Here is a 23,734-nt window from a genome sequence, read left to right as displayed (position 1 = left end):
TCCAGGTGAGAGATAGGCATCCTGTATCCAGGTGAGAGATAGGCATCCTGCATCCAGGTGAGAGATAGGCATCCTGCATCCAGGTGAGAGATAGGCATCCTGTATCCAGCTGAGATATAGGCATGCTGCATCCAGCTGAGAGATAGGCATCCTGCATCCAGGTGAGAGATAGGCACCCCACATCCTGGAGTGAGATAGGCATCCCGTTTCCAGGTGATAGATAGACACCCTGCATCCAGGTGAGAGATGAGCATCCCACATCCAGGTGAGAGATGGGCATCCTGCATCCAGGTGAGAGATAGGCATCCTGCATCGAGGTGAGAGATGGGCATTCTGCATCTAGGTGAGAGATAGACATCCAGGTGAGAGATAGGCATGCAGGTGAGAGATAGGCATCCTGCATCCAGGTGAGAGATAGGCATCCTGTATCCAGGTGAAAGATAGGCATCCCATTTCCAGGGGAGATATAGGCATCCCACATCCAGGTGAGAGATAGGCATCCCACATCCAGGTGAGAGATAGGCATCCCACATCCAGGTGAGAGTTAGACATCCTGTATCCAGGTGAAAGATAGGCATGCTGCATCCAGATGCGAGATGCGTATCCCACATCCAGGTGAGAGATCGGCCTCCCGCATCCAGGTGAGAGATAGGCATCCTGTATCCAGGTGATAGTTAGGCATCCTGTAGCCAGGTGAGAGATAGGCATCCTGTATCCAGGTGAGAGATAGGCATCCTGCATCCAGGTGAGAGATAGGAATCCTGCATCCAGGTGAGAAATAGGCATCCCACATCCAGGTGAGAGATAGGCATCCTGTATCCAGGTGAGAGATAGGCATCCTGCATCCAGGTGAGAGATAGGCATCCTGCATCCAGGTGAGAGATAGGCATCCTGTATCCAGGTGAGAGATAGGCATCCTGCATCCAGGTGAGAGATAGGCATCCTGCATCCAGGTGAGAGATAGGCATCCTGTATCCAGCTGAGATATAGGCATGCTGCATCCAGCTGAGAGATAGGCATCCTGCATCCAGGTGAGAGATAGGCACCCCACATCCTGGAGTGAGATAGGCATCCCGTTTCCAGGTGATAGATAGACACCCTGCATCCAGGTGAGAGATGAGCATCCCACATCCAGGTGAGAGATGGGCATCCTGCATCCAGGTGAGAGATGGGCATCCAGTGTCCAGGTGAGAGATGGGCATCCTGCATCCAGGTGAGAGATGGGCTTCCTGCATACAGGTGAGAGATGGGCATCCCGCATCCAGGTGAGAGATGGGCATCCTGCATCCTGGTGAGAGATAAGCATCCTGCATCCAGGAAAGAGATAGGCATCCCACATCCAGGTGAGAGCTAGGCATCCCACATCCTGGAGTGAGATAGGCATCCTGTTTCCAGGTGAGAGATGTGCATCCAACATCCAGGTGAGAGATGGGCATCCCGTATCCAGGTGAGAGATTGGCATCCTGTATCCAGGTGAGAGATAGGCATGCTGCATCCAGGTGAGAGATAGGCATCCTGCATCCAGGTGAGAAATAGGCATCCTGCATCCAGGTGAGAGATAGGCACCTCACATCCTGGAGTGAGATAGGCATGCCGTTTCCAGGTGATAGATAGACACCGTGCATCCAGGTGAGAGATGGGCATCCCAAATCCAGATGAGAGATGGGCATCCTGCATCCAGGCGAGAGATGGGCATCCCGCATCCAGGTGAGAGATAGGCATCCCGCATCCAGGTGAGAGATGGGCATCCTGTGTCCAGGTGAGAGATGGGCATCCCGCATCCAGGTGAGAGATGGGCATCCTGCATCCAGGTGAGAGATGGGCATCCCGCATCCAGGTGAGAGATGGGCATCCTGCATCCAGGTGAGAGATAAGCATCCTGCATCCAGTTGAGAGATAGGCTTCCCACATCCAGGTGAGAGCTAGGCATCACACATCCTGGAGTGAGATAGGCATCCCGTTTCCAGGTGAGAGATGGGCATCCCACATCCAGGTGAGAGATGGGCATCTCGCATCCAGGTGAGAGATGGGCATCCTGCATCGAGGTGAGAGATGGGCATTCTGCATCTAGGTGAGAGATAGACATCCAGGTGAGAGATAGGCATGCAGGTGAGAGATAGGCATCCTGCATCCAGGTGAGAGATAGGCATCCTGTATCCAGGTGAAAGATAGGCATCCCATTTCCAGGGGAGATATAGGCATCCCACATCCAGGTGAGAGATAGGCATCCCCAATTCAGGTTGTAGATATGCATCCAGGTGAGAGATAGGCTTCCTGTATCCAGGTGAGAGATAGGCACCCTGCATCCAAGTGAGAGATGGGCATTCCACATCCAGTTGAGAGATAGACATACTGCATCCAGGTGAGAGATGGGCATCATGCATCCAGGTGAGAGATAGGCATCATGCATCCAGGTGAGAGATAGGCATCCTGCATCCAGGTGAGAGATAGACATACTGCATCCAGGTGAGAGATGGACATCCTGCATCCAGGTGAGAGATAGTCATCCTGCATCCAGGTGAGAGATAGTCATCCTGCATCCAGGTGAGAGATAGTGATACTGCATCCGGGTGAGAGATAGCCATCCTGCTTCCAGGTGAGAGATGGCATTCCGCATCCAGGTGAGAGATAGGCATCCCGCATCCAGGTGAGAGATAGGCTTCCTGTATACAGGTGAGAGATAGTCATCCCACATCCAGGTGAGAGATAAGCATCCTGATTCCAGGTGAGAGATAGGCATCCTGCATCCAGGTGAGAGATAGGCAACCCGTATCCAGGTGAGAGATAGACATCCCACATCGAGGTGAGAGATAGGCATTACACATCCAGGTGAGAGTTATGCATCCTGTATCTAGGTGGGAGTTGGGCATCCCCCATCCAGGTGAGAGATACGCATCCCACATCCTGGTGAGAGATAGGCATCCGTATCCAGGTGAGTGATCGGCCTCCCATATTCAGTTAAGAGATGGACATCCCTCATCAAGATGAGAGATATGAATCACACATCCAGGTGAGAGATCGTCATACCACATCCAGGTGGGAGTTGGGCATCCCGCATCCAGGTGAGAGATAGGCATCCCCCATCTGGGTGAGAGTTAGGCATCCTGTATCCAGCTGAGAGATAGGTATCCTGCATCCAGGTGAGAGATAGGCATCCCACATCCAGGAGTGAGATAGGCATCCCATATCCAGGTGAGAGATAGGCATCCCAAATTCAGATGAGAGATACGCATCCCTCTTCCAGTTGAGAGATAGGCATCCTGCATTCAGTTGAGTGATCGGCATCCCGCTTCCAGGTGAGAGATAAGCATCCAGGTGAGATATAGGCAACCCACATCCAGTTGAGATATAGTTATCCTGTATCCAGGTGAGAGATAGGCATCCCAATTTCAGATGAATGATACGCATCCCTCTTCCAGTTGAGAGATAGGCATCCTGCATTCAGATGAGAGTTAGGCATCCCGCTTCCAGGTGAGAGATAAGCATCCAGGTGAGAGATAGGCATCCAGGTGAGAGATAGGCAATCCACATCCAGGTGAGATAAAGTTATCCTGTATCCAGGTGAGAGATAGTCATCCCGCATTCAGGTGAGAGATAGGCAACCCGTATCCAGGTGAGAGATAGACATCCAAATCGAGGTGAGAGATAGGCATCCCACATCCAGGTGGGAGTTGGGCATCCCGCAACCAGGTAAGAGATCAGCCTCCCATATTCAGGTAAGAGATGGACATCCCTCATCAAGATGAGAGATATGGATCACACATCCAGGTGAGAGATAGGCTTCCCTCATCCAGGTGGGAGTTGGGCATCCCGCATCCAGGTGAGAGATATGCATCCCACATCCAGGTGAGAGATAGGCATCCCCAATCCGGGTGAGAGTTAGGCATCCTGAATCCAGGTGAGAGATAGGCATCCTGTATCCAGGTGAGAGATAGGCATCACAAATCCAGGTGAGAGATAGACATACTGTATCCAGGTGAGAGATGGGCATCCTGCATCCAGGTGAGAGATGGACATCCCGCATCCAGGTGAGAGATAGTCATACTGCATCCGGGTGAGAGATAGCCATCCTGCTTCCAGGTGAGAGATGGCATTCCGCATCCAGGTGAGAGATAGGCATCCCGCATCCAGGTGAGAGATAGGCTTCCTGTATACAGGTGAGAGATAGTCATCCCAAATCCAGGTGAGAGATAGGCATCCTGTTTCCAGGTGAGAGATAGGCATCCTGCATTCAGGTGAGAGATAGGCAACCCGTATCCAGGTGAGAGATAGACATCCCACATCGAGGTGAGAGATAGGCATTACACATCCAGGTGAGAGTTATGCATCCTGTATCTAGGTGGGAGTTGGGCATCCCCCATCCAGGTGAGAGATACGCATCCCACATCCTGGTGAGAGATAGGCATCCGTATCCAGGTGAGTGATCGGCCTCCCATATTCAGTTAAGAGATGGACATCCCTCAACAAGATGAGAGATATGAATCACACATCCAGGTGAGAGATCATCATCCCACATCCAGGTGGGAGTTGGGCATCCCGCATCCAGGTGAGAGATAGGCATCCCCCATCTGGGTGAGAGTTAGGCATCCTGTATCCAGTTGAGAGATAGGCATCCTGCATCCAGGTGAGTGCTAGGCATTCCCCATCCATGTGAGAGATCGGCATCGCAAATCCAGGTGAGAGATAGGCATCCCACATCCAGGTGAGAGTTAGGCATCCTGTATCCAGGTGAGAGATAGACATACTGCATCCAGGTGAGAGATGGACATCCTGCATCCAGGTGAGAGATAGTCATCCTGCATCCAGGTGAGAGATAGTCATCCTGCATCCAGGTGAGAGATAGTGATACTGCATCCGGGTGAGAGATAGCCATCCTGCTTCCAGGTGAGAGATGGCATTCCGCATCCAGGTGAGAGATAGGCATCCCGCATCCAGGTGAGAGATAGGCTTCCTGTATACAGGTGAGAGATAGTCATCCCACATCCAGGTGAGAGATAAGCATCCTGATTCCAGGTGAGAGATAGGCATCCTGCATCCAGGTGAGAGATAGGCAACCCGTATCCAGGTGAGATATAGACATCCCACATCGAGGTGAGAGATAGGCATTACACATCCAGGTGAGAGTTATGCATCCTGTATCTAGGTGGGAGTTGGGCATCCCCCATCCAGGTGAGAGATACGCATCCCACATCCTGGTGAGAGATAGGCATCCGTATCCAGGTGAGTGATCGGCCTCCCATATTCAGTTAAGAGATGGACATCCCTCATCAAGATGAGAGATATGAATCACACATCCAGGTGAGAGATCGTCATACCACATCCAGGTGGGAGTTGGGCATCCCGCATCCAGGTGAGAGATAGGCATCCCCCATCTGGGTGAGAGTTAGGCATCCTGTATCCAGCTGAGAGATAGGTATCCTGCATCCAGGTGAGAGATAGGCATCCCACATCCAGGAGAGAGATAGGCATCCCATATCCAGGTGAGAGATAGGCATCCCAAATTCAGATGAGAGATACGCATCCCTCTTCCAGTTGAGAGATAGGCATCCTGCATTCAGTTGAGTGATCGGCATCCCGCTTCCAGGTGAGAGATAAGCATCCAGGTGAGATATAGGCAACCCACATCCAGTTGAGATATAGTTATCCTGTATCCAGGTGAGAGATAGGCATCCCAATTTCAGATGAATGATACGCATCCCTCTTCCAGTTGAGAGATAGGCATCCTGCATTCAGATGAGAGTTAGGCATCCCGCTTCCAGGTGAGAGATAGGCATCCAGGTGAGAGATAGGCAATCCACATCCAGGTGAGATAAAGTTATCCTGTATCCAGGTGAGAGATAGTCATCCCGCATTCAGGTGAGAGATAGGCAACCCGTATCCAGGTGAGAGATAGACATCCAAATCGAGGTGAGAGATAGGCATCCCACATCCAGGTGGGAGTTGGGCATCCCGCAACCAGGTAAGAGATCAGCCTCCCATATTCAGGTAAGAGATGGACATCCCTCATCAAGATGAGAGATATGGATCACACATCCAGGTGAGAGATAGGCTTCCCTCATCCAGGTGGGAGTTGGGCATCCCGCATCCAGGTGAGAGATATGCATCCCACATCCAGGTGAGAGATAGGCATCCCCAATCCGGGTGAGAGTTAGGCATCCTGAATCCAGGTGAGAGATAGGCATCCTGTATCCAGGTGAGAGATAGGCATCACAAATCCAGGTGAGAGATAGACATACTGTATGCAGGTGAGAGATGGGCATCCTGCATCCAGGTGAGAGATGGACATCCCGCATCCAGGTGAGAGATAGTCATACTGCATCCGGGTGAGAGATAGCCATCCTGCTTCCAGGTGAGAGATGGCATTCCGCATCCAGGTGAGAGATAGGCATCCCGCATCCAGGTGAGAGATAGGCTTCCTGTATACAGGTGAGAGATAGTCATCCCAAATCCAGGTGAGAGATAGGCATCCCAAATCCAGGTGAGAGATAGGCATCCTGCATTCAGGTGAGAGATAGGCAACCCGTATCCAGGTGAGAGATAGACATCCCACATCGAGGTGAGAGATAGGCATTACACATCCAGGTGAGAGTTATGCATCCTGTATCTATGTGGGAGTTGGGCATCCCCCATCCAGGTGAGAGATACGCATCCCACATCCTGGTGAGAGATAGGCATCCGTATCCAGGTGAGTGATCGGCCTCCCATATTCAGTTAAGAGATGGACATCCCTCATCAAGATGAGAGATATGAATCACACATCCAGGTGAGAGATCATCATCCCACATCCAGGTGGGAGTTGGGCATCCCGCATCCAGGTGAGAGATAGGCATCCCCCATCTGGGTGAGAGTTAGGCATCCTGTATCCAGCTGAGAGATAGGCATCCTGCATCCAGGTGAGTGCTAGGCATTCCCCATTCATGTGAGAGATCGGCATCGCAAATCCAGGTGAGAGATAGGCATCCCACATCCAGGTGAGAGTTAGGCATCCTGTATCCAGGTGAGAGATAGACATCCTGTTTCCCGGTGAGAGATAGGTAATTCACATCCAGGTGAGAGAGAGTTATCCAGGTGAGAGATAGTCATCACACATCCAGTTGAGAGATAGTCATCCCACATTCAGGTGAGCGAGAGGCATCCCGCTTCCATGTAAGAAATAGTTAATCCATATCACCTGGAGAGATAAGCATCCAGGTGAGAGATGGGCGTCCTGCATCCAGGTGAGAGATAGGCATCCAGGTGAGAGATAGGCATCCCGCATTCAGGTTGGAGATATGCATCCAGGTGAGAGATAGGTAACCCAAATCCAGGTGAGAGATAGGCATCCCTCATCCAAGTGAGAGATAGGCATCCCACATCCAGGTGAGAGTTAGACATCCTGTATCCAGGTGAAAGATAGGCATTCTGCATCCAGATGCGAGATGGGTATCCCGCATCCAGGTGAGAGATTGGCCTCCCGCATCCAGGTGAGAGATAGGCATCCTGTATCCAGGTGATAGTTAGGCATCCTGTAGCCAGGTGAGAGATAGTTATCCAGCATCCAGGGGAGAGATAGGCATACTGCATCCACGTGAGAGATGGGCATCCTGCATCCAGTGGAGAGATAGGCATCCCACATCCAGGAGAGACATAGGGATCCTGTATCCAGATGAGAGATAGGCACCCTGCATCCAGGTGAGAGATAGGCATCCTGCATCCAGGGGAAAGATAGGCACCCTGCATCCAGGTGAGCGATAGGCATCCCACATCCAGGAGAGAGATAGGCATCCCGTATCCAGGTGAGAGATAGGCATCCCAAATTCAGATGAGTGATACGCATCCCTCTTCCAGTTGAGAGATAGGCATCCTGCATTCAGTTGAGTGATCGGCATCCCGCTTCCAGGTGAGAGATAAGCATCCAGGTGAGATATAGGCAACCCACATTCAGTTGAGATATAGTTATCCTGTATCCAGGTGAGAGATAGGCATCCCAATTTCAGATGAATGATAAGCATCCCTCTTCCAGTTGAGAGATAGGCATCCTGCATTCAGATGAGAGTTAGGCATCCCGCTTCCAGGTGAGAGATAAGCATCCAGGTGAGAGATAGGCATCCAGGTGAGAGATAGGCAATCCACATCCAGGTGAGATAAAGTTATCCTGTATCCAGGTGAGAGATAGTCATCCCGCATTCAGGTGAGAGATAGGCAACCCGTATCCAGGTGAGAGATAGACATCCCACATCGAGGTGAGAGATAGGCATCCCACATCCAGGTGAGAGTTAGGCATCCCGTATCCTGGTGGGAGTTGGGCATCCCGCATCCAGGTAAGAGATCAGCCTCCCATATTCAGGTAAGAGATGGACATCCCTCATCAAGATGAGAGATATGGATCACACATCCAGGTGAGAGATAGGCTTCCCTCATCCAGGTGGGAGTTGGGCATCCCGCATCCAGGTGAGAGATATGCATCCCACATCCAGGTGAGAGATAGGCATCCCCAATCCGGGTGAGAGTTAGGCATCCTGAATCCAGGTGAGAGATAGGCATCCTGTATCCAGGTGAGAGATAGGCATCACAAATCCAGGTGAGAGATAGGCATCCTGCATCCAGGTTAGAGATGGGCATCCTGCATCCAGGTGAGAGATGGGCATCCCACATCCAGGTGAGAGATGGGCATCCCGCATCCAGGTGAGAGATGGGCATCCTGCGTCCAGGTGAGAGATGGGCATTTTGCATCCAGGTGAGAGATAGGCATCCAGGTGAGAGATAGGCATCCTGCATCCAGGTGAGAGATAGGCATCCCATTTCCAGGTGAGACATAGGCATCCCACATCCAGGTGAGAGATAGGCATCCCCAATTCAGGTTGTAGATATGCATCCAGGTGAGAGATAGGTAACCCAAATCTAGGTGAGAGATAGGCATCCTGCATCCAGGTGAGAGATAGGCATCCTGTATCCAGGTGAAAGATAGGCATCCCATTTCCAGGTGAGACATAGGCATCCCATATCCAGGTGAGAGATAGGCATCCCGTATCCAGGTGAGAGATAGGCATCCCAAATTCAGATGAGTGATACGCATCCCTCTTCCAGTTGAGAGATAGGCATCCTGCATTCAGTTGAGTGATCGGCATCCCGCTTCCAGGTGAGAGATAAGCATCCAGGTGAGATATAGGCAACCCACATTCAGTTGAGATATAGTTATCCTGTATCCAGGTGAGAGATAGGCATCCCAATTTCAGATGAATGATAAGCATCCCTCTTCCAGTTGAGAGATAGGCATCCTGCATTCAGATGAGAGTTAGGCATCCCGCTTCCAGGTGAGAGATAAGCATCCAGGTGAGAGATAGGCATCCAGGTGAGAGATAGGCAATCCACATCCAGGTGAGATAAAGTTATCCTGTATCCAGGTGAGAGATAGTCATCCCGCATTCAGGTGAGAGATAGGCAACCCGTATCCAGGTGAGAGATAGACATCCCACATCGAGGTGAGAGATAGGCATCCCACATCCAGGTGAGAGTTAGGCATCCCGTATCCTGGTGGGAGTTGGGCATCCCGCATCCAGGTAAGAGATCAGCCTCCCATATTCAGTTAAGAGATGGACATCCCTCATCAAGATGAGAGATATGGATCACACATCCAGGTGAGAGATAGGCTTCCCTCATCCAGGTGGGAGTTGGGCATCCCGCATCCAGGTGAGAGATATGCATCCCACATCCAGGTGAGAGATAGGCATCCCCAATCCGGGTGAGAGTTAGGCATCCTGAATCCAGGTGAGAGATAGGCATCCTGTATCCAGCTGAGAGATAGGCATCACAAATCCAGGTGAGAGATAGGCATCCTGCATCCAGGTTAGAGATGGGCATCCTGCATCCAGGTGAGAGATAGGCATCCCACATCCAGGTGAGAGTTAGGCATCCTGTATCCAGGTGAGAGATAGACATCCTGTTTCCCGGTGAGAGATAGGTAATTCACATCCAGGTGAGAGAGAGTTATCCAGGTGAGAGATAGTCATCACACATCCAGTTGAGAGATAGTCATCCCACATTCAGGTGAGCGAGAGGCATCCCGCTTCCATGTAAGAAATAGTTAATCCATATCACCTGGAGAGATAAGCATCCAGGTGAGAGATGGGCGTCCTGCATCCAGGTGAGAGATGGGCATCCAGGTGAGAGATAGGCATCCCGCATTCAGGTTGGAGATATGCATCCAGGTGAGAGATAGGTAACCCAAATCCAGGTGAGAGATAGGCATCCCACATCCAGGTGAGAGATAGGCATCCCACATCCAGGTGAGAGTTAGACATCCTGTATCCAGGTGAAAGATAGGCATTCTGCATCCAGATGCGAGATGGGTATCCCGCATCCAGGTGAGAGATCGGCCTCCCGCATCCAGGTGAGAGATAGGCATCCTGTATCCAGGTGATAGTTAGGCATCCTGTAGCCAGGTGAGAGATAGTTATCCAGCATCCAGGGGAGAGATAGGCATACTGCATCCACGTGAGAGATAGGCATCCTGCATCCAGTGGAGAGATAGGCATCCCACATCCAGGAGAGACATAGGGATCCTGTATCCAGATGAGAGATAGGCACCCTGCATCCAGGTGAGAGATAGGCATCCTGCATCCAGGGGAAAGATAGGCACCCTGCATCCAGGTGAGCGATAGGCATCCCACATCCAGGAGAGAGATAGGCACCCATATCCAGATGAGAGATAGGCATCCCGTATCCAGGTGAGAGATAGGCGTCCCAAATTCAGATGAGTGATACGCATCCCTCTTCCAGTTTAGAGATAGGCATCCTGCATTCAGTTGAGTGATCGGCATCCCACTTCCAGGTGAGAGATAAGCATCCAGGTGAGATATAGGCAACCCACATTCAGTTGAGATATAGTTATCCTGTATCCAGGTGAGAGATAGGCATCCCAATTTCAGATGAATGATAAGCATCCCTCTTCCAGTTGAGAGATAGGCATCCTGCATTCAGATGAGAGTTAGGCATCCCGCTTCCAGGTGAGAGATAAGCATCCAGGTGAGAGATAGGCATCCAGGTGAGAGATAGGCAATCCACATCCAGGTGAGATAAAGTTATCCTGTATCCAGGTGAGAGATAGTCATCCCACATCCAGGTGAGAGATGGGCATCCCGCATCCAGGTGAGAGATGGGCATCCTGCGTCCAGGTGAGAGATGGGCATTCTGCATCCAGGTGAGAGATAGGCATCCAGGTGAGAGATAGGCATCCTGCATCCAGGTGAGAGATAGGCATCCTGTATCCAGGTGAAAGATAGGCATCCCATTTCCAGGTGAGACATAGGCATCCCACATCCAGGTGAGAGATAGGCATCCCCAATTCAGGTTGTAGATATGCATCCAGGTGAGAGATAGGTAACCCAAATCTAGGTGAGAGATAGGCATCCTGCATCCAGGTGAGAGATAGGCATCCTGTATCCAGGTGAAAGATAGGCATCCCATTTCCAGGTGAGACATAGGCATCCCATATCCAGGTGAGAGATAGGCATCCCGTATCCAGGTGAGAGATAGGCATCCCAAATTCAGATGAGTGATACGCATCCCTCTTCCAGTTGAGAGATAGGCATCCTGCATTCAGTTGAGATATAGTTATCCTGTATCCAGGTGAGAGATAGGCATCCCAATTTCAGATGAATGATAAGCATTCCTCTTCCAGTTGAGAGATAGGCATCCTGCATTCAGATGAGAGTTAGGCATCCCGCTTCCAGGTGAGAGATAAGCATCCAGGTGAGAGATAGGCATCCAGGTGAGAGATAGGCAATCCACATCCAGGTGAGATAAAGTTATCCTGTATCCAGATGAGAGATAGTCATCCCGCATTCAGGTGAGAGATAGGCAACCCGTATCCAGGTGAGAGATAGACATCCCACATCGAGGTGAGAGATAGGCATCCCACATCCAGGTGAGAGTTAGGCATCCCGTATCCTGGTGGGAGTTGGGCATCCCGCATCCAGGTAAGAGATCAGCCTCCCATATTCAGGTAAGAGATGGACATCCCTCATCAAGATGAGAGATATGGATCACACATCCAGGTGAGAGATAGGCTTCCCTCATCCAGGTGGGAGTTGGGCATCCCGCATCCAGGTGAGAGATATGCATCCCACATCCAGGTGAGAGATAGGCATCCCCAATCCGGGTGAGAGTTAGGCATCCTGAATCCAGGTGAGAGATAGGCATCCTGTATCCAGGTGAGAGATAGGCATCACAAATCCAGGTGAGAGATAGGCATCCTGCATCCAGGTTAGAGATGGGCATCCTGCATCCAGGTGAGAGATGGGCATCCCACATCCAGGTGAGAGATGGGCATCCCGCATCCAGGTGAGAGATAGGCATCCTGTATCCAGGTGAAAGATAGGCATCCCATTTCCAGGTGAGACATAGGCATCCCACATCCAGGTGAGAGATAGGCATCCCCAATTCAGGTTGTAGATATGCATCCAGGTGAGAGATAGGTAACCCAAATCTAGGTGAGAGATAGGCATCCCGCATTCAGGTGAGAGAAAAGCATCCGCCATCCAGGTGAGAGATAGGCATCCTGCATCCAGGTGAGAGATAGGAATCCTGCATCCAGGTGAAAGATTGGCATCCCGCATCCAGGTGAGAGATAGGCATCCAGGTGAGAGATAGGCATCCCACATCCAGGTGAGAGATAGGCATCCCAAATCCTGGAGTGAGACAGGCATCCCGTTTCCAGGTGAGAGATAGACATCCCGCATCCAGGTGAGAGATAGGCTTCCTGTATCCACGTGAGAGATAGGCATCCTGCATCCAGGTGAGAGATGGGCATCCCGTATCCAGGTGAGAGATAGGCATCCAGCATCCAGGGGATAGATAGGCATCCTGCATCCAGGTGAGAGATGGGCATTCCACGTCCAGCTCAGAGATAGACATACTGCATCCAGGTGAGAGATGGGCATCATGCATCCAGGTGAGAGATAGGCATCCTGCATCCAGGTGAGAGATAGGCATCCTGCATCCAGGTGAGAGATAGACATACTGCATCCAGATGAGAGATGGGCATCCTGCATCCAGGTGAGAGATGGACATCCTGCATCCAGGTGAGAGGTAGTCATACTGCATCCGGGTGAGAGATAGCCATCCTGCTTCCAGGTGAGAGATGGGCATTCCACATCCAGTTGTGAGATAGACATACTGCATCCAGGTGAGAGATGGGCATCATGCATCCAGGTGAGAGATAGACATACTGCATCCAGGTGAGAGATGGGCATCCTGCATCCAGGTGAGAGATGGACATCCCGCATCCAGGTGAGAGATAGACATACTGCATCCAGGTGAGAGATAGCCATCCTGCTTCCAGGTGAGAGATGGCATTCCGCATCCAGGTGAGAGTTAGGCATCCCGCATCCAGGTGAGAGATAGGCTTCCTGTATACAGGTAAGGGATAGTCATCCCACATCCAGGTAAGAGATAGGCATCCTGTTTCCAGGTGAGAGATAGGCATCCTGCATTCAGGTGAGAGATAGGCAACCCGTATCCAGGTGAGAGATAGACATCCCACATCAAGGTGAGAGATAGGCATTACACATCCAGGTGAGAGTTATGCATCCTGTATCTAGGTGGGAGTTGGGCATCCCCCATCCAGGTGAGAGATACGCATCCCACATCCTGGTGAGAGATAGGCATCCGTATCCAGGTGAGTGATCGGCCTCCCATATTCAGTTAAGAGATGGACATCCCTCATCAAGATGAGAGATATGAATCACACATCCAGGTGAGAGATCGTCATCCCACATCCAGGTGGGAGTTGGGCATCCCGCATCCAGGTGAGAGATAGGCATCCCCCATCTGGGTGAGAGTTAGGCATCCTGTATCCAGCTGAGAGATAGGCATCCTGCATCCAGATGAGTGCTAGGCATTCCCCATCCATGTGAGAGATCGGCATAGCAAATCCAGGTGAGAGATAGGCATCCCACATCCAGGTGAGAGTTAGGCATCCTGTATCCAGGTGAGAGATAGACATCCTGTTTCCCGGTGAGAGATAGGTAATTCACATCCAGGTGAGAGAGAGTTATCCAGGTGAGAGATAGTCATCACACATCCAGTTGAGAGATAGACATCCCACATTCAGGTGAGCGAGAGGCATCCCACTGCCATGTAAGAAATAGTTAATCCATATCACCTGGAGAGATAAGCATCCAGGTGAGAGATGGGCGTCCTGCATCCAGGTGAGAGATAGGCATCCAGGTGAGAGATAGGCATCCCGCATTCAGGTTGGAGATATGCATCCAGGTGAGAGATAGGTAACCCAAATCCAGGTGAGAGTTAGACATCCCGTATCCAGGTGAAAGATAGGCATTCTGCATCCAGATGCGAGATGGGTATCCCGCATCCAGGTGAGAGATCGGCCTCCCGCATCCAGGTGAGAGATAGGCATCCTGTATCCAGGTGATAGTTAGGCATCCTGTAGCCAGGTGAGAGATAGTTATCCAGCATCCAGGGGAGAGATAGGCATACTGCATCCACGTGAGAGATGGGCATCCTGCATCCAGTGGAGAGATAGGCATCCCATATCCAGGAGAGACATAGGGATCCTGTATCCAGATGAGAGATAGGCACCCTGCATCCAGGTGAGAGATAGGCATCCTGCATCCAGGGGAAAGATAGGCACCCTGCATCCAGGTGAGCGATAGGCATCCCACATCCAGGTGGGAGTTGGGCATCCCGCAACCAGGTAAGAGATCAGCCTCCCAAATTCAGGTAAGAGATGGACATCCCTCATCAAGATGAGAGATATGGATCACACATCCAGGTGAGAGATAGGCTTCCCTCATCCAGGTGGGAGTTGGGCATCCCGCATCCAGGTGAGAGATATGCATCCCACATCCAGGTGAGAGATAGGCATCCCCAATCTGGGTGAGAGTTAGGCATCCTGAATCCAGGTGAGAGATAGGCATCCTGTATCCAGGTGAGAGATAGGCATCACAAATCCAGGTGAGAGATAGACATACTGCATCCAGGTGAGAGATGGGCATCCTGCATCCAGGTGAGAGATGGACATCCCGCATCCAGGTGAGAGATAGTCATATTGCATCCGGGTGAGAGATAGCCATCCTGCTTCCAGGTGAGAGATGGCATTCCGCATCCAGGTGAGAGATAGGCATCCCGCATCCAGGTGGGAGTTGGGCATCCCGCAACCAGGTAAGAGATCAGCCTCCCAAATTCAGGTAAGAGATGGACATCCCTCATCAAGATGAGAGATATGGATCACACATCCAGGTGAGAGATAGGCTTCCCTCATCCAGGTGGGAGTTGGGCATCCCGCATCCAGGTGAGAGATATGCATCCCACATCCAGGTGAGAGATAGGCATCCCCAATCTGGGTGAGAGTTAGGCATCCTGAATCCAGGTGAGAGATAGGCATCCTGTATCCAGGTGAGAGATAGGCATCACAAATCCAGGTGAGAGATAGACATACTGCATCCAGGTGAGAGATGGGCATCCTGCATCCAGGTGAGAGATGGACATCCCGCATCCAGGTGAGAGATAGTCATACTGCATCCGGGTGAGAGATAGCCATCCTGCTTCCAGGTGAGAGATGGCATTCCGCATCCAGGTGAGAGATAGGCATCCCGCATCCAGGTGAGAGATAGGCTTCCTGTATACAGGTGAGAGATAGTCATCCAAAATCCAGGTGAGAGATAGGCATCCTGATTCCAGGTGAGAGATAGGCATCCTGCATTCAGGTGAGAGATAGGCAACCCGTATCCAGGTGAGAGATATACATCCCACATCGAGGTGAGAGATAGGCATTACACATCCAGGTGAGAGTTATGCATCCTGTATCTAGGTGGGAGTTGGGCATCCCCCATCCAGGTGAGAGATACGCATCCCACATCCTGGTGAGAGATAGGCATCCATATCCAGGTGAGTGATCGGCCTCCCATATTCAGTTAAGAGATGGACATCCCTCATCAAGATGAGAGATATGAATCACACATCCAGGTGAGAGATCGTCATCCCACATCCAGGTGGGAGTTGGGCATCCCGCATCCAGGTGAGAGATAGGCATCCCCCATCTGGGTGAGAGTTAGGCATCCTGTATCCAGCTGAGAGATAGGCATCCTGCATCCAGGTGAGTGCTAGGCATTCCCCATCCATGTGAGAGATCGGCATAGCAAATCCAGGTGAGAGATAGGCATCCCACATCCAGGTGAGAGTTAGGCATCCTGTATCCAGGTGAGAGATAGACATCCTGTTTCCCGGTGAGAGATAGGTAATTCACATCCAGGTGAGAGAGAGTTATCCAGGTGAGAGATAGTCATCACACATCCAGTTGAGAGATAGTCATCCCACATTCAGGTGAGCGAGAGGCATCCCGCTTCCATGTAAGAAATAGTTAATCCATATCACCTGGAGAGATAAGCATCCAGGTGAGAGATGGGCGTCCTGCATCCAGGTGAGAGATAGGCATCCAGGTGAGAGATAGGCATCCCGCATTCAGGTTGGAGATATGCATCCAGGTGAGAGATAGGTAACCCAAATCCAGGTGAGAGATAGGCATCCCACATCCAGGTGAGAGATAGGCATCCCACATCCAGGTGAGAGTTAGACATCCTGTATCCAGGTGAAAGATAGGCATTCTGCATCCAGATGCGAGATGGGTATCCCGCATCCAGGTGAGAGATCGGCCTCCCGCATCCAGGTGAGAGATAGGCATCCTGTATCCAGGTGATAGTTAGGCATCCTGTAGCCAGGTGAGAGATAGTTATCCAGCATCCAGTGGAGAGATAGGCATACTGCATCCACGTGAGAGATGGGCATCCTGCATCCAGTGGAGAGATAGGCATCCCACATCCAGGAGAGACATAGGGATCCTGTATCCAGATGAGAGATAGGCACCCTGCATCCAGGTGAGAGATAGGCATCCTGCATCCAGGGGAAAGATAGGCACCCTGCATCCAGGTGAGCGATAGGCATCCCACATCCAGGAGAGAGATAGGCATCCCATATCCAGGTGAGAGATAGGCATCCCGTATCCAGGTGAGAGATAGGCATCCCAAATTCAGATGAGTGATACGCATCCCTCTTCCAGTTGAGAGATAGGCATCCTGCATTCAGTTGAGTGATCGGCATCCCGCTTCCAGGTGAGAGATAAGCATCCAGGTGAGATATAGGCAACCCACATTCAGTTGAGATATAGTTATCCTGTATCCAGGTGAGAGATAGGCATCCCAATTTCAGATGAATGATAAGCATCCCTCTTCCAGTTGAGAGATAGGCATCCTGCATTCAGATGAGAGTTAGGCATCCCGCTTCCAGTTGAGAGATAAGCATCCAGGTGAGAGATAGGCATCCAGGTGAGAGATAGGCAATCCACATCCAGGTGAGATAAAGTTATCCTGTATCCAGGTGAGAGATAGTCATCCCGCATTCAGGTGAGAGATAGGCAACCCGTATCCAGGTGAGAGATAGACATCCCACATCGAGGTGAGAGATAGGCATCCCACATCCAGGTGAGAGTTAGGCATCCCGTATCCTGGTGGGAGTTGGGCATCCCGCATCCAGGTAAGAGATCAGCCTCCCATATTCAGTTAAGAGATGGACATCCCTCATCAAGATGAGAGATATGGATCACACATCCAGGTGAGAGATAGGCTTCCCTCATCCAGGTGGGAGTTGGGCATCCCGCATCCAGGTGAGAGATATGCATCCCACATCCAGGTGAGAGATAGGCATCCCCAATCCGGGTGAGAGTTAGGCATCCTGAATCCAGGTGAGAGATAGGCATCCTGTATCCAGCTGAGAGATAGGCATCACAAATCCAGGTGAGAGATAGGCATCCTGCATCCAGGTTAGAGATGGGCATCCTGCATCCAGGTGAGAGATAGGCATCCCACATCCAGGTGAGAGTTAGGCATCCTGTATCCAGGTGAGAGATAGACATCCTGTTTCCCGGTGAGAGATAGGTAATTCACATCCAGGTGAGAGAGAGTTATCCAGGTGAGAGATAGTCATCACACATCCAGTTGAGAGATAGTCATCCCACATTCAGGTGAGCGAGAGGCATCCCGCTTCCATGTAAGAAATAGTTAATCCATATCACCTGGAGAGATAAGCATCCAGGTGAGAGATGGGCGTCCTGCATCCAGGTGAGAGATGGGCATCCAGGTGAGAGATAGGCATCCCGCATTCAGGTTGGAGATATGCATCCAGGTGAGAGATAGGTAACCCAAATCCAGGTGAGAGATAGGCATCCCACATCCAGGTGAGAGATAGGCATCCCACATCCAGGTGAGAGTTAGACATCCTGTATCCAGGTGAAAGATAGGCATTCTGCATCCAGATGCGAGATGGGTATCCCACATCCAGGTGAGAGATCGGCCTCCCGCATCCAGGTGAGAGATAGGCATCCTGTATCCAGGTGATAGTTAGGCATCCTGTAGCCAGGTGAGAGATAGTTATCCAGCATCCAGGGGAGAGATAGGCATACTGCATCCACGTGAGAGATAGGCATCCTGCATCCAGTGGAGAGATAGGCATCCCACATCCAGGAGAGACATAGGGATCCTGTATCCAGATGAGAGATAGGCACCCTGCATCCAGGTGAGAGATAGGCATCCTGCATCCAGGGGAAAGATAGGCACCCTGCATCCAGGTGAGCGATAGGCATCCCACATCCAGGAGAGAGATAGGCACCCATATCCAGGTGAGAGATAGGCATCCCGTATCCAGGTGAGAGATAGGCGTCCCAAATTCAGATGAGTGATACGCATCCCTCTTCCAGTTTAGAGATAGGCATCCTGCATTCAGTTGAGTGATCGGCATCCCACTTCCAGGTGAGAGATAAGCATCCAGGTGAGATATAGGCAACCCACATTCAGTTGAGATATAGTTATCCTGTATCCAGGTGAGAGATAGGCATCCCAATTTCAGATGAATGATAAGCATCCCTCTTCCAGTTGAGAGATAGGCATCCTGCATTCAGATGAGAGTTAGGCATCCCGCTTCCAGGTGAGAGATAAGCATCCAGGTGAGAGATAGGCATCCAGGTGAGAGATAGGCAATCCACATCCAGGTGAGATAAAGTTATCCTGTATCCAGGTGAGAGATAGTCATCCCACATCCAGGTGAGAGATGGGCATCCCGCATCCAGGTGAGAGATGGGCATCCTGCGTCCAGGTGAGAGATGGGCATTCTGCATCCAGGTGAGAGATAGGCATCCAGGTGAGAGATAGGCATCCTGCATCCAGGTGAGAGATAGGCATCCTGTATCCAGGTGAAAGATAGGCATCCCATTTCCAGGTGAGACATAGGCATCCCACATCCAGGTGAGAGATAGGCATCCCCAATTCAGGTTGTAGATATGCATCCAGGTGAGAGATAGGTAACCCAAATCTAGGTGAGAGATAGGCATCCTGCATCCAGGTGAGAGATAGGCATCCTGTATCCAGGTGAAAGATAGGCATCCCATTTCCAGGTGAGACATAGGCATCCCATATCCAGGTGAGAGATAGGCATCCCGTATCCAGGTGAGAGATAGGCATCCCAAATTCAGATGAGTGATACGCATCCCTCTTCCAGTTGAGAGATAGGCATCCTGCATTCAGTTGAGTGATCGGCATCCCGCTTCCAGGTGAGAGATAAGCATCCAGGTGAGATATAGGCAACCCACATTCAGTTGAGATATAGTTATCCTGTATCCAGGTGAGAGATAGGCATCCCAATTTCAGATGAATGATAAGCATTCCTCTTCCAGTTGAGAGATAGGCATCCTGCATTCAGATGAGAGTTAGGCATCCCGCTTCCAGGTGAGAGATAAGCATCCAGGTGAGAGATAGGCATCCAGGTGAGAGATAGGCAATCCACATCCAGGTGAGATAAAGTTATCCTGTATCCAGATGAGAGATAGTCATCCCGCATTCAGGTGAGAGATAGGCAACCCGTATCCAGGTGAGAGATAGACATCCCACATCGAGGTGAGAGATAGGCATCCCACATCCAGGTGAGAGTTAGGCATCCCGTATCCTGGTGGGAGTTGGGCATCCCGCATCCAGGTAAGAGATCAGCCTCCCATATTCAGGTAAGAGATGGACATCCCTCATCAAGATGAGAGATATGGATCACACATCCAGGTGAGAGATAGGCTTCCCTCATCCAGGTGGGAGTTGGGCATCCCGCATCCAGGTGAGAGATATGCATCCCACATCCAGGTGAGAGATAGGCATCCCCAATCCGGGTGAGAGTTAGGCATCCTGAATCCAGGTGAGAGATAGGCATCCTGTATCCAGGTGAGAGATAGGCATCACAAATCCAGGTGAGAGATAGGCATCCTGCATCCAGGTTAGAGATGGGCATCCTGCATCCAGGTGAGAGATGGGCATCCCACATCCAGGTGAGAGATGGGCATCCCGCATCCAGGTGAGAGATAGGCATCCTGCATGCAGGTGAGAGATACGCATCCGCCATCCAGGTGAGAGATAGGCATCCTGCATCCAGGTGAGAGATCGGAATCCTTCATCCAGGTGAGAGATTGGCTTCCCGCATCCAGGTGAGAGATAGGCATCCAGGTGAGAGATGGTCATCCTGCATCCAGGTGAGAGATAGGCATCCAGGTGAGACATAGGCATCCCACATCCAGGTGAGAGATAGGCATCCCCAATTCAGGTTGTAGATATGCATCCAGGTGAGAGATAGGTAACCCAAATCTAGGTGAGAGATAGGCATCCCGCATTCAGGTGAGAGAAAAGCATCCGCCATCCAGGTGAGAGATAGGCATCCTGCATCCAGGTGAGAGATAGGAATCCTGCATCCAGGTGAGAGATTGGCATCCCGCATCCAGGTGAGAGATAGGCATCCAGGTGAGAGATAGGCATCCCACATCCAGGTGAGAGATAGGCATCCCAAATCCTGGAGTGAGACAGGCATCCCGTTTCCAGGTGAGAGATAGACATCCCGCATCCAGGTGAGAGATAGGCTTCCTGTATCCACGTGAGAGATAGGCATCCTGCATCCAGGTGAGAGATGGGCATCCCGTATCCAGGTGAGAGATAGGCATCCAGCATCCAGGGGATAGATAGGCATCCTGCATCCAGGTGAGAGATGGGCATTCCACGTCCAGCTCAGAGATAGACATACTGCATCCAGGTGAGAGATGGGCATCATGCATCCAGGTGAGAGATAGGCATCCTGCATCCAGGTGAGAGATAGGCATCCTGCATCCAGGTGAGAGATAGACATACTGCATCCAGATGAGAGATGGGCATCCTGCATCCAGGTGAGAGATGGACATCCTGCATCCAGGTGAGAGGTAGTCATACTGCATCCGGGTGAGAGATAGCCATCCTGCTTCCAGGTGAGAGATGGCATTCCGCATCCAGGTGAGAGATAGGCTTCCTGTATACAGGTGAGAGATAGTCATCCCACATCCAGGTGAGAGATAGGCATCCTGTTGCCAGGTGAGAGATAGGCATCCCGCATTCAGGTGAGAGATAGGCATCACAAATCCAGGTGAGAGATAGGCATCCCCCATCCAGGCGAGAGTTAGGCATCCTGTATCCGGGTGAGAGATAGACATCCCGTTTCCAGGTGAGAGATATGCATCCTGCATCCAGGTGAGAGATAGGCATCCCGCTTCCATGTAAGAAATAGTTAACACATATCACCTGGAGACATAGGCATCCAGGTGAGAGATGGGCGTCCTGCATCCAGGTCAGAGATTGGCATCCCGTTGAGTGATAGGTAACCCAAATCCAGGTGATAGATAGGCATCCCACATCCAGGTGAGAGTTAGAAATCCTGTATCCAGGTGAAAGATACGCATCCTGCATCCAGGTGCGAGATGGGCATCCTGCATCCAGGTGAGAGATGGGCATTCCGCATCCAGGTGAGAGATAGACATCCAGGTGAGAGATAGGCATCCAGGTGAGAGATAGGCATCCTGCATCCAGCTGAGAGATAGGCATCCTGTATCCAGGTGAAAGATAGGCATCCCATTTCCAGGTGAGATATAGGCATCCCACATCCAGGTGAGAGATAGGCATCCCCAATACAGGTTGTAGATATGCATCCAGGTGAGAGATAGGTAACCCAAATCTAGGTGAGAGATAGGCATCCTGCATGCAGGTGAGAGATACGCATCCGCCATCCAGGTGAGAGATAGGCATCCTGCATCCAGGTGAGAGATCGGAATCCTTCATCCAGGTGAGAGATTGGCTTCCCGCATCCAGGTGAGAGATAGGCATCCAGGTGAGAGATGGTCATCCTGCATCCAGGTGAGAGATAGGCATCCAGGTGAGAGATGGGCATCCCACATCCAGGTGAGAGATAGGCATCCCACATCCCGGAGTGAGATAGGCATCCCGTTTCCAGGTGAGAGATAGACATCCCACATCCAGGTGAGAGATAGGCTTCCTGTATCCAGGTGAGAGATAGGCATCCTGCATCCAGGTGAGAGATGGGCATCCCGTGTCCAAGTGAGAGATAGGCATCCTGCATCCAGGTGAGAGATGGGCATTCCACATCCAGTTGTGAGATAGACATACTGCATCCAGGTGAGAGATGGGCATCATGCATCCAGGTGAGAGATAGACATACTGCATCCAGGTGAGAGATGGGCATCCTGCATCCAGGTGAGAGATGGACATCCCGCATCCAGGTGAGAGATAGACATACTGCATCCAGGTGAGAGATAGCCATCCTGCTTCCAGGTGAGAGATGGCATTCCGCATCCAGGTGAGAGTTAGGCATCCCGCATCCAGGTGAGAGATAGGCTTCCTGTATACAGGTAAGGGATAGTCATCCCACATCCAGGTGAGAGATAGGCATCCTGTTTCCAGGTGAGAGATAGGCATCCTGCATTCAGGTGAGAGATAGGCAACCCGTATCCAGGTGAGAGATAGACATCCCACATCAAGGTGAGAGATAGGCATTACACATCCAGGTGAGAGTTATGCATCCTGTATCTAGGTGGGAGTTGGGCATCCCCCATCCAGGTGAGAGATACGCATCCCACATCCTGGTGAGAGATAGGCATCCGTATCCAGGTGAGTGATCGGCCTCCCATATTCAGTTAAGAGATGGACATCCCTCATCAAGATGAGAGATATGAATCACACATCCAGGTGAGAGATCGTCATCCCACATCCAGGTGGGAGTTGGGCATCCCGCATCCAGGTGAGAGATAGGCATCCCCCATCTGGGTGAGAGTTAGGCATCCTGTATCCAGCTGAGAGATAGGCATCCTGCATCCAGATGAGTGCTAGGCATTCCCCATCCATGTGAGAGATCGGCATAGCAAATCCAGGTGAGAGATAGGCATCCCACATCCAGGTGAGAGTTAGGCATCCTGTATCCAGGTGAGAGATAGACATCCTGTTTCCCGGTGAGAGATAGGTAATTCACATCCAGGTGAGAGAGAGTTATCCAGGTGAGAGATAGTCATCACACATCCAGTTGAGAGATAGACATCCCACATTCAGGTGAGCGAGAGGCATCCCACTGCCATGTAAGAAATAGTTAATCCATATCACCTGGAGAGATAAGCATCCAGGTGAGAGATGGGCGTCCTGCATCCAGGTGAGAGATAGGCATCCAGGTGAGAGATAGGCATCCCGCATTCAGGTTGGAGATATGCATCCAGGTGAGAGATAGGTAACCCAAATCCAGGTGAGAGTTAGACATCCCGTATCCAGGTGAAAGATAGGCATTCTGCATCCAGATGCGAGATGGGTATCCCGCATCCAGGTGAGAGATCGGCCTCCCGCATCCAGGT

This window comes from Carcharodon carcharias, chromosome 7 (genome assembly GCF_017639515.1).
Source record: "Carcharodon carcharias isolate sCarCar2 chromosome 7, sCarCar2.pri, whole genome shotgun sequence".
Lineage (NCBI taxonomy): Eukaryota > Metazoa > Chordata > Chondrichthyes > Lamniformes > Lamnidae > Carcharodon > Carcharodon carcharias.
This window is presented reverse-complemented; position numbering follows the sequence as displayed.